This window comes from Xyrauchen texanus, chromosome 1 (genome assembly GCF_025860055.1).
Source record: "Xyrauchen texanus isolate HMW12.3.18 chromosome 1, RBS_HiC_50CHRs, whole genome shotgun sequence".
In the NCBI taxonomy this organism is placed as follows: domain Eukaryota; kingdom Metazoa; phylum Chordata; class Actinopteri; order Cypriniformes; family Catostomidae; genus Xyrauchen; species Xyrauchen texanus.
The window spans coordinates 9065383-9077013 of NC_068276.1; positions in this window are offsets into that span (position 1 = coordinate 9065383).

Here is an 11631-nt window from a genome sequence, read left to right on the forward strand (position 1 = left end):
GAAAGTCAGAACTGAAGCAATCTGGCAGTTAACTGAGTCTGCATTTTGTCCACCATTTATTGGCATAACTTCTAGTAGAGGGAGCCTTAGTGCTCAGAATGATCTCGATGATTTCAGGTGATAGCCCAGTGTCCCTCAGTTGGTACCCTTCAGGGGCCAAACATGAAGGTTCCACAGTTCGGGCCGGGGATGAGGTATCGTCCCCTGCGCCTGAGATAGAAGGTCCCTCTTGTCCAGAATTGGCAGAGGCGAACCGTCGAGGAGCGACATTTTCTCCAAGAACCATACCCTGTTTGGCCAATGCGGCACCGTGAGAAGTAGAGGGGACATTGCGCTGCCTTTGAGGTGAAGAGGTCCACTTCCACTCTGTAAAAATCTCAACCAGATTGTTTCAGTACCTCGGGGTGGAGTTTCCACTCCCCCATCGGTATTTCCCGTCTGGACTGTAAATCTGCTCCCTATTCAGGAAACCAGGGATATAAGCTGCTCTGATTAACGGGAGCTTGCCCTGGGCCCAAAGGAGAATCTGCCGTGCCAGTCTGTTCAGCTGGCATGAACGTAGACCACCTTGATGGTTGAAGAGGCTACCGCTGTGTTGTCCACCCAACATGTCTCTTGCTGCTAAGCAAGAATGATACATTTAATCAAAACTCTTCTATTGCTCAGACGGCGTGCCCCCCCTTCACTGATCCTATTTCTTTTTCTATCGCCTTTGATAATTTAACAGGATGCATGTACCATTCTGCTTGTTTGACAAACGTGATCATTACTTTGATTTCTCTTTCTTCAACATTTCCTCAACAAAAGACAAAAAGGAAGTATTTCAGGGCCAGAAAAATAGCAGTCAACTCGAGACAGTTGATGTAACAATCGAGCTGACCACCCTCCCATTCCCCTTGAGCTGGACGACCACTTGAGAACGCTCCCCAGCCCATCAGGGAGGCGTCTGTCATTAGCAACCTGCGATGGCAAGACGCACTAGAGTGGGACCCAAAGTGAGGAACCGGGGTCTGAACCACATAGAAAGGGTACGTAGCACGTGGCGCATAATCCTTATCAGCCTTAGGGGACTGGCCCTTGGATGAAACCAGATAGGTTGTTTTCTGAGTGGGAGAGAGGATGCTTTTCTTGGCTATGAGCCTGAACCCCAGAGAAACAAGATGCGCTAAGACGATAGCCCTGTGTTGTAATGCCAGGTCTTGTGACTGTGTAAGTATCAGCCAGTCGTCTATATAATTCTGAATGCGGATGCCCCAGAGTCGCAAAGGAGCCAGTGCTGTATCCATGCATTCCGTGAATGTGCGGGGTGATAAGGCTAGACTGAATGGACAGCTTTGCCCCCGAAAGTGAACCTCAGGAACTTCCTGTGTTGTGGCAGACTATCTATATGAAAGTGCGCATCCATGAGATCAATCGTGACCAACCAATCGCGATGTTGGTTTTGAGACATGACCGTCTTGACGGTTAGCATCTTGAACGCCCTCTGAGCGATTCAAGCCTCGAAGGTCTAAAATTGGATGCAACCCTCCATCCGTCTTGGGGACCAGGAAGTATCACTTTAGTAACTCTCTTTCTGGAAGGGGAACATGTTCTATGGCCCTTTTGACCAAGAGATTGCAGTTCTTCCCACAGTAGACATGCTTGTTCCGGTTTCACAGTAGTGGGAACCACGCCGTTGAAATGCGGTGGACGGCGAACAAATTGAATTCTGTAGCCTTTTTCTACTGTACTTAGTGCCCTCATAGAAACACCTGGCAGTAGATTCCACGCTGCCAGGTTCTCTGAGATGGGTTTTTGCCCTTTTTTTTATTCTGACACTTACTGTTGAGAGGATGTCGAGTGTCCCGCATCCTGGGCAATGGCAGGAAGCAACGGAACACCCAACATTTTGCTGGAAACCGCTAACTCCCGAAACGCCAGAGGCGGCGGGAATGGAGGGTATAGATGAAAGTTTCACACGACCCGTCCCAAGGGGGGGGCTACCCCCACGGCTGGGATCAAGACCATCAGGGCTTTCTCTTCTTAGAGATGACGGTCCTGAGGTCTTACTTTGGGGGCTGCTGAGGGCGACGAGCCGGTCCCCAGTCTCTGCGAGGGGGAACGCGATTCGCCACGCTCTGTTGTTGTCGGTTGACCCGAGCAAACTTACCCGTCCCGGAATATTCCAGTCTGTTTTGTGTCCTTGCTGAGTGCACAGACTTTTCCGACTCAACCCTGAATCCATGTACTCTATCGGTCTCATCACACACCAGCGGAGGGAGTTGCTGGCGACTGGAGATTACACGTGGGAAGCATATGTTGAGTTAATATTAGAGACATACGCTTCAGAGGATCCTCCTCAAACATACCCATTCCATGCCATGTCACAGCCATGCCTCCATCTGCTCCATGCCATGGCACAGCAACACCTTAGCCTGCTCCATGCCATGTCAAGGCAAAGTCTCAGCCTGCTCAATGCCATGTCACAGCAATGCCTCAGCCTGCTCCATGCCATGTCACAACAACACCTCAGCCTGCTCCACTCCTTGTCCCCATCAAGTTTGAGTCTGCTCCACACTATATCCCAATCAAGTCTGAGTTGGTTCCATGCTGTGTCAAAACGTTTCCTTCTGCGACTTCCTGCTTGAAGACCTTCTCGGCCCTCGTCTCCAAGTTGAATTACCCACCACTGATGTCAGTGCGTAGGGTCATGAAAACCCTTGCTCACAGCTTGTCAGTGCTCCTGCCTGCCATGGCCAACAAGCCAACGCCCTCGCCTGACATGGCCAATGAGCCAATGCCCATGCCTGCCACGGCCAATGAGCCAATGCCCACACCTGCCACGGGCAACGTGCTGGAAGCTTCATCCATCTCAGATCCTGCGTTGCCAGCCTCGGCCGTCCCAGAGCCTGCGTTACCAGCATCACCCATTCCAGAGCCTGCGCTGCCAACTTCAGCCTCCCTGAGGAGGAGGAGGTGAAAGGGTTCTGTTTACAAGTCTCTGCCAGTGTTCCTGACCACAGATCACGGTCACAGAGGTCGTCTCCGGGTCTCTCCCCATGTACACGACCACAGAGGTCGTGTCCAAGTCTCTACCAGTGTTCAGGGCCACAGAGGTCGTTTCCAAGTCTCTGCCAGTGTTCATGACTACAGAGGTCGTTTCCAAGTCTCTGCATGTTTTCACGACCACAGAGGTCATTTACAAGTCTATGCCCATCTTCACGACCACAGAGGTCACTCCTCTGTCTCTGTCCATGCCCACGACCCTGAGGTCCTTTCCAAGTCATCCTGGACACTTAGCCTCGAGACTCCCATGACTCCGCCTTCTACAGCTTCGCCCCTCGAGCCTGCCATGGCTCCGCCTTCCACAGCTCTACCCCTCCAGCCTCCCATGGATCCACCTTCCACGGTTTCACCCTTCGAGCCGCCATGGCTCCGCCTTCTATGACTTTGCCCCTCGAGCCTGCCACAGCTCCGCCTTCTATGGCTTCGACCCTCAAGCCTCCAACAGCTCCACCTTACATGGCTTTGCCCCTCAAGCCTGCCACTGCTTCGCCTTCTACAGCTTCGCCCCACGAGTCTTCCATGGTTCCAGTCTCTAGTCTGTGGCCACCTCCCAGGCCTCCTGACCCTATCTCGACCCTGTGGTCGCCACCAATGCTTCCTAACCCTGTTTCAGCCCTATGGCCACCAACCAGGCCTCCTGATCCAGTCCCTATCCTGAGGTGGTCTTCTGGGTCTCATGGCCATCCACCTGATCTGCTCTGGTCTTCTGGTTCTCCTGACCATCTGCCTGATCTGCTCTGTCCTTCTGGGTCTCCTGGCTGTCTGTCTGATCTGCTCTGGTCTTCTGGGTCTCCTGACCGTTGGTCTGATCTGCTCTGGTCTTCTGGGTCTCCTGGCCGTCCGCCTGATCTACTCTGGTCTTCTGATTGTCCACCTGATCTGCTCTGGTCTCCTGACCTTCCGCCTGATCTGCTTTGAACTTCTGGGTCTCCTGACCATCTGCTTGATGTACTCTGGTCTTCTGGGTCTCCAGATTGTCCGCCTGGTCTGTCTGGTATCCCTGTTCCCATGGTTGACTGCCTGATCTGATCTGGTCTCCTGGGTCCTTTGACCACCAGCTTGTTCTGCTCTGGAATCTTTGTCCTGCCTCCCCTTCCTGCCCTGCTTGGGCATCATGAGTCACCCATTAAGGGGGGTCATGTTACGATTCACTGTTGCCTGCCCTGTGTTTTGCCTCAGTCATCAGTTTCCCCCCGGACTACACTTCTCATAATCCCCTGCTCTGATCACTTCCAGTTGTTCCCCATTGTTTCACACCTGTGTTTCATTCACCTCATTATCTATTGTGTATTTAATGCCCTGTTGTTTCATTAGTCTTTGTCAGATGTTACTTTTTTTGACCTCCTGTTCTTGGCCCATTCCCATTGGTCATGTTTTCTCTGTTCCTGTGTTTTTCTCATCGTGGATGTTTACCCCATTAATCTGTACTTTGTTTATTTTATTAAATACTTTTAAGCTCTGCGATGGACTGGCGACCTGTCCAGGGTGTCCCCCGCCTTTCGCCCAATGTTAGCTGGGATAGGCTCCAGCCCCCCGCGACCCTGTACACAGGATAAGCGGTTGACGATGGATGGATGGATGGACTTTTAAGCTGCGTTTAGATCCTGCTCCTGTGACCTCCCTTCTTGTAAAAGAGGAAACAAATCTTCAACATTTTCCACAACTTTCGCACCAGTGTTTATCACCCGCAAACTGACGGGCTGGTGGAATGATTTAATCGAACCCTTAAAAACATGATTTGTAAGTTTGTACACGATGATGCTAGAAACTGGCAAAAAAAAAAAAAAGGAAAAATGGCCCTATTATTCGCTGTCAGGGAGGTCCCGCAAGCCTCCACGGGGTTTTCCTCCTTCAAGCTCCTTTATGGACGCCGGCCACGCGGAGTGCTTGATGTCATACGGGAGGCTTCGGAGGAAGGACCTTCCCAGAGCAAAAATGAAGTTCAGTACGTCCTTGATCTTTGAGTAAAGCTACACACACTGGGTCAGTTGTCACAACAGAATTTTCTCCAATCTCAAGAGACACAAAGCCGGCTGTATAATAGGGGCGCCCAGCTACGGGAGTTTGCACCAGGAGACAAAGTACTTGTATAACTTCCCACGCCGAGCTCCAAATTACTTGCCATGGGGCAAGGACCCTTTGAGGTTACACAGCGGGTTGGGATCTCGATTATGAAGTGAAACGAATGGATAGAGGTGGGGTACATCAAATTTACCACCTCAACCTCCTTAAATTGTGGAGAGAGGTGGTCCCCATGTCCATGGCAACAGTAGTTACAGAGAGGGCGGAGCTCGGCCAGAGGTGAAGTTAATAGCTGGCCAGGTTGCAAAAAGAGTTTGCAGACATGTTCTCTCGTAGTATGTAGTCAGCCATAAAGCATACCCGAACACAAGAAAAGGGTGATTCGGGACAAATTAGAGGCAATGATCGAAATGGGAGTAATAGAATAATCACACAGCGATTGGGCGAGCCAGGTTGTTCTTGTACCTAAGAGTAATGGGTCAGTCCATTTCTGTGTTGATTACCGGAAAGTCAACGCAGTGTCTAAATTTGATGCCTAACCAATGACCCGAATTGTTGAACTGCTCGATTGGTTGGGTATAGCTCAATTTTATTTGACATTGGATTTAACTAAGGGTTAATGTTCGGTTTACATTCGTCACTCTTCCGTCTGGTTTGTTTGGGGCTCACAACATGTTCCAGTGCCTCATAGATAAGATCCTCCAGCCAAATGCTTTGTATCCCGCTGCCTACTTAGATTATATCATTACCTATATATAAAGATATTACAGTAATGATTGGCAGAGACACATGCAGCATCTGAGAGCTGTCCTGAGGTCGCTGAGGCGGGCGGGGCTCACGGTAAACCTGAAAAAGTGAGCAATTGGGCGAGTGGAAGTATGGTATCTGGGCTTCCACTTGGGTCATGGGCAGGTACATCCCAAATTGATAAGACCGCAGTGATAGCGGACTGCCCAAGTCCCAAGTCCAAAAAGGAGGTGAGAATGTTCATGGGGCCGGCTGGCTATTACAGATAGTTGTTTTTTCCTAATTTTTCTGATGTCACTAGCCCCTTGATTGATCTCACTAAAAAGGGGGCACCAGATCTGGTCCAGTGGACGGAGGCGTGCCAAAAGGCTTTCACGAGAGTGAAATCTGTACTATGTGGCTGGCCGCTTTAACATGCTCCTAACTTCTCACTCCCCTTTATTTAACAGACAGATGCATCAGAGAGGGGTTGGGGGTGTGGAGCGCCCCGTGTTGTACATTAGTCGTAAACTCTCTTTGAGAGAGACTAAGTACAGCACCATCGAGAAAGAGTGTCTTGCAATCATGTGGATGGTCCTAACCCTCCAATACAACCTGCTAGGGCAGACCTTCATCTTCCATCATTGGATCACACCCCGCTTCAGTGGCTCCACTGCATGAAGGATACCAATGCGCAAATTACTCGTTGGTACTTGGCACTTCAGCCCTTCAAATTTAAGGTGGTCCACAGGCTGGGGCCACAGATGGTTGTGTCTGATTTCCTCTCCAGGAATGGGGGGGGGGAGTTGGCTGGCCAGATGTTGCCCGGGCTTGAGTCGGGCAGAGGGGGTATGTGGATCGGGACGTGGTTTTCTGTCTGTCACTGGGGAGAGGAAGCAGCATTAATTTTTATAGGACATTGGAAGAATTACATAATCTGTTGCACTTATGAAACAGCCAGTTCACTGATCAATCGTTTGACTGTCCGAGTATTCTGAATGGCTTTTTTATTTTATTTTTTTGTGCAGATTCCACTAGATAACACACCTTCGAGACAGTTCTGTGAATTAATCTACACGTTCTTTTTGTTTATTCTGCATATGGTGGTGGTTGAGGAGAGTTCGCTGTGTAAAGTGCTTTGAGTGTAGTGTCAGAAAAGCGCTATATAAATGTAACGTTCATTCATTCATTCATGTTGGATGGAGTGTTTTTGTTATGTAATTTTGTCTCACACAATTTGTATAGAAACACCGGACATGAGTCATTTGATGGCAAAGTTGTCACGGGGGCTCTCACAAGCGTACATGGACTGTTTGAGTTTAGAGGGATGATGCCAGTTGGTGTTGTCGTGCGCGGGGTTAATGCGCACAGTTTTCTTTTTTCTGTTTGTTTGGTTCTGGGGGAAGTTCGGGGTTTGTTAGTTGCACTAAAGGGGAATGTGGTCTTTATAATCTTGTTTTTGACACACAATCTATGTTTTCTAATATGTTAAAATGTCATATGTTAATGTGCAGTGGATTGTCTCTCTCCAAATGGAATGTGAATGGGTTGGAGGCACCCCATAAAAAGAAGTTTATTTTTTTTCTTAAACGTGAGAAATATGATATAGTGTTTCTTCAAGAAAATCATCTTTCCCTGCAGAAAGCTGAAACATTTGGGAAGATATGGGCTGGGCATGTTTTCTTTAGTGCTGGCTCAAGTAAGAGCGGGTGAGTCATTATATTGATAAGTAAACATATGCAATTAAAATCTCTCAAACAGTTTAAAGATATATTAGGTCATTATTGTTTTAGCAGAAATTCAGGGGCAAAGGTTGATTTTGGCTAATATTTACACACCTAACCCTGATGATCAGGCCTTTTTTATAGCTCTTGAAGGGATGTTGCAAGCCGCTGGCACTCCTTATGATATAATATTGGGAGGAGACTTTAATCTTTTGATGGACTCAGACCTTGATCATAGTGAAGCAAAAGCCCCCTAGAGCAACAGTGACACTTCACAGGGTGTGTAAAAATCTTGGTCCAACAGATATTTGGAGACTTTGAACCCATCTGACCCCTGTCATACATACAATACATTTTTTTCATCCGTCAATATGATTTTGTGGAGCGGAGGGGGTGGGGCCGGGTCAGAATATCGCGCGCCCAGTCCCCAATCGGCCTGATGAGGCGCGCGAGGGATAAAGGCGGCCGGTGACGATGGTTCGAGAGAGAGAGAATTATGGCCATGTCCATCATGTGTGTGTGTTTATGTTTGTGCTTTTGGTTTGAGTTTAATTAAATTATCATTTATATTGACAAACCGGTTCTCGCCTCCTCCTTGCCCATCTTTAACAGTGTTACATTGGTGTCCAAGCCCGGGAAGGAGGAGGGATGCCCGTCGCAGAGTCCTCGACACTGCCGTCCACCTTGGGGAGGGCCACTGCCATCTGCTGGGTGACGGAGTAGCCCGACCGCCCGGATGCGGTGAACAGCCGCCGTTCGCGGGGCGAGTGGGGACTGGATTCCCCAACCTCCTGGAGCGATGGAGCCGCTGCCAGGGGCGGAGGAGTGCCCTGCCGTCCCCCAGAAACGCGGAGGGGTCGAGTGAAGACCGCCGTCCGCGAGGGGAGGAGGGAAGTAACTCCTCGATCGCCTGGAGCGGTAGGGCCGCTGCCAGGGGCGGAGGAATGTCCCCAGGTGCCGCCAGAAAAGCGGAGGGGCGTTCTGTCCGCTCGGGGTCGGAGATTTGACTCCGGTTCGCCCGGAAAGGAGCGGTTGTCGTTCGCCAGAGAGTGTGGAGGAGTGTTCGAGGACCACGCGACGGTACATCAGAGAACCGGTGAGTGAGCTTTTTCTCTCTCTCCTCTCTCTCTCTCTCTCTTTCGCACCGCGTTGGCCTTTTCCCTCGCCTATTTTGTTTTTGTTGTTGTTTTTTTTCCCCTCCTGTCTCCTCCCAGGTCGAGGAAGGTGGGGATGACCACACGGGACGCAAGATACACCCCGCCCCAGGGATAGGGGGGGGATGTACGTCATGCCGGTGGCACCCCGGCCTGAGATAGCGCCGGGAGGAGTGTGGAGCGGAGGGGGCGGGGCCGGGTTGGAATATCACGCGTCCAGTCCCCAGTCGGCCTGATGAGGCGCGAGGGATAAAGGCGGCCGGTGACAATGGTTCAAGAGAGAGAGAATTACGGGCATGTCCGTCATGTGTGTGTGTTTATGTTTGTGCTTTTGGTTTGAGTTTAATTAAATTATCATTGATATTGACAAGGTGGTTCTCGCCTCCTCCTTGCCCATCCTTTAACTGTGTTACAGATTTATTCTGCAATATATTTTTTTTTTTTGGGTATCTAAGTCCCTCATTTCATCTGTTGTTGATTGCTCAATTGGAACCATCTTAAGTCTCAGATCACGTCCTGGTGAATTTAGAAGTGTTCATTCATCATGTAGTTGGTACATTTGCATAATCCTGTTTTCCAACATATGCTAAAGGCTGAAATCAATGTCTATATGGAGACAAACTGGTCCTCTGTATCCTCAGTGGGTGTGGCAGTGTGCAGTGTGCCTCATTCATCATTCATATTAATAAAGCTTTTAAAAAATGATATCTTGATCTTTATAGTCCCACGTCTTCGTCTACTGATGAAGATATTAGAAACTTTGTGGAACTATTAGATCTCCCTAAATTGACGACTGAGCAAAAGCTACCATCCAATTTCCCTGACGTAAAAAATATTGTCAAAATTTTTGGCCAACCGATTAAGTAAAGTTATGACATCTCTTATACATATAGATCAGGTGGGGTTTATTTAGGGCCGCAGCTCTTCTGATAACATTAGGCATTTTATCAATATCATGTGGTCAGTGGTGAATGATCAGACTCCAGTCTCTGCCATCTCACTTGACACCGAAAAGGTGTTTGATAAAGCAGAATGGGATTATCTTCTTAAGTTTTTAGAAATATATGGGCTCGGGAATACTTTTATTGGATGGATTAAGTTAGACACCCAGTAGCGGCGGTACAAACATATGGATTCGTTTCAGATTATTTTACTCTGGATAGGGACAGAGCAGGGTTGCCCTTTTTCCCCATTATTGTTCTGTCTTGTCCTGGAACCATTATCAGCCGCAATAAGAAGGGAAGATGATTTTCCAGGGGTGGTGTTGGGAGATGTGGCGCTTTTGCTATACGCTGATGATATTTTGTTATTTATCTCCAACCCCACTAGATCTATGTTTGCCTCAACAGAATTATTCATTCTTTTTCTAAATTCTCAGGATTCAGAGTCAATTGGTGTAAATCTGAATATTTGGCTCTGACAGTGAACTGCCCAGTAACAGCATTTCAGCCGGGCACCTTTCAGTGGACCAAACGGGGCATTGAGTATTTAGGCATTTTATTTATTGATTTGTTTGATTTAGTTAGAGTCAATTTTGACGCCTTAATTAAAAGTTTTTCAAGTGATGTGGTCAGGTGGGCTTCTTTACATTTATCTTATATTGGGAAAGTAGTAAGTATTATATACCTTGTGACAAAAATTATTGATGGGTTATGATTGATGACATAATTGGTGTACCTTTGACCTTTGCTTCCGGTCCCTTTCCCCTTCCTACCCTACCTCCGGCAGTTGAACAGGATGTGATATGAATTGTTTGGTCAGCGGTTCTGTACAGGAAGTAGTATGAAGTGGCTGTTCTGATACCCCTATGCTGTAGCCGAGCCCATCTGTGTATTTAAGAGTAGACAAAATATTAATCTTTAATGATGTATAATGTTTAATGGAAAACTGAGATGACAAAAATAATGGTATAAGAATTGTTTTCTCTCAACTCAGGCTAAAAAATAGTGATTGATTAAATAATTCAGCGATGTATTCATTTAGTTGTTTTTTCAAAAAACAATGATAAAGTAATGGGTGTGGGGTCATTTTATTTGTATTATTATTGTAGAACATAAAAAGTGGTTATTAGGTTTAAAACGTGTTTAAATGATGTGTCTTTAATGGGGTGCAATGCTTGCTGAAAAACTTAGTATAAGGATTTACTTTTTTACTTTTACCAGAGGCTAAAATGTGTTTCTAAACAGTGACTGAAGCAAACTCATTCAGATGTTCACTTTAAAATAATGAAAAATGGTCAAAAATAAACCCATTTCTCCTGAAATTCTGTTTTCTCCTAAAGTCTATTGTTTTAGAGAGATTAAAGCCCATGGTGCAGGTTAAACACCACTGTCGATTAATGGGTAGATAAAGCAGTCAAGATATGTATATAAAGTTAGAAATGTCTCCAAAATGGTGTTAAAGTCCAGTTTTTGTAGTTTTTGGTTAGAAGCGGTTATTTTTACGTGATTCGGCGATGACGTCACATGAGGTAGACGCGGTGGAATGTAGCCTCAGCCGTTCTCAGCTAGGGCCTACTTGAACTAATTCTAGCAGACTAGCACTGACTACTATGGCGTCTAACTGGGATGAGGAAGAGGTGGCAAGACCCACAGTTAACATTTATGATGGCCCACAGCCATACAATTTCGAACCGTTTAGACGTGAGAGGGCGAATGAGGAAATACCGAGAGCAGATGGCCGTCAAAGACAAATAAATGCATGGTCAGAGGACAATGAATGGAGAGTTGGTGTAGTGTCCTGGTGAGTTGCTATCATTTAGAAACGCAGCAATGAACGCTGGAGCTAGTAGTCTATGAACAGCAGTGCATACAATAACTTTTATGCTTTATTTCTAAGCTTTTACCTCTTTCTCCGGTGAAAATGTTGTTTCGCCGTAGCCGACGCCGAGTAGGCGTCGTCAGTGTGATTATTGTTGATAGTGCCAACTAGTTTTACTCGTGACTGATTGTCATTGACAC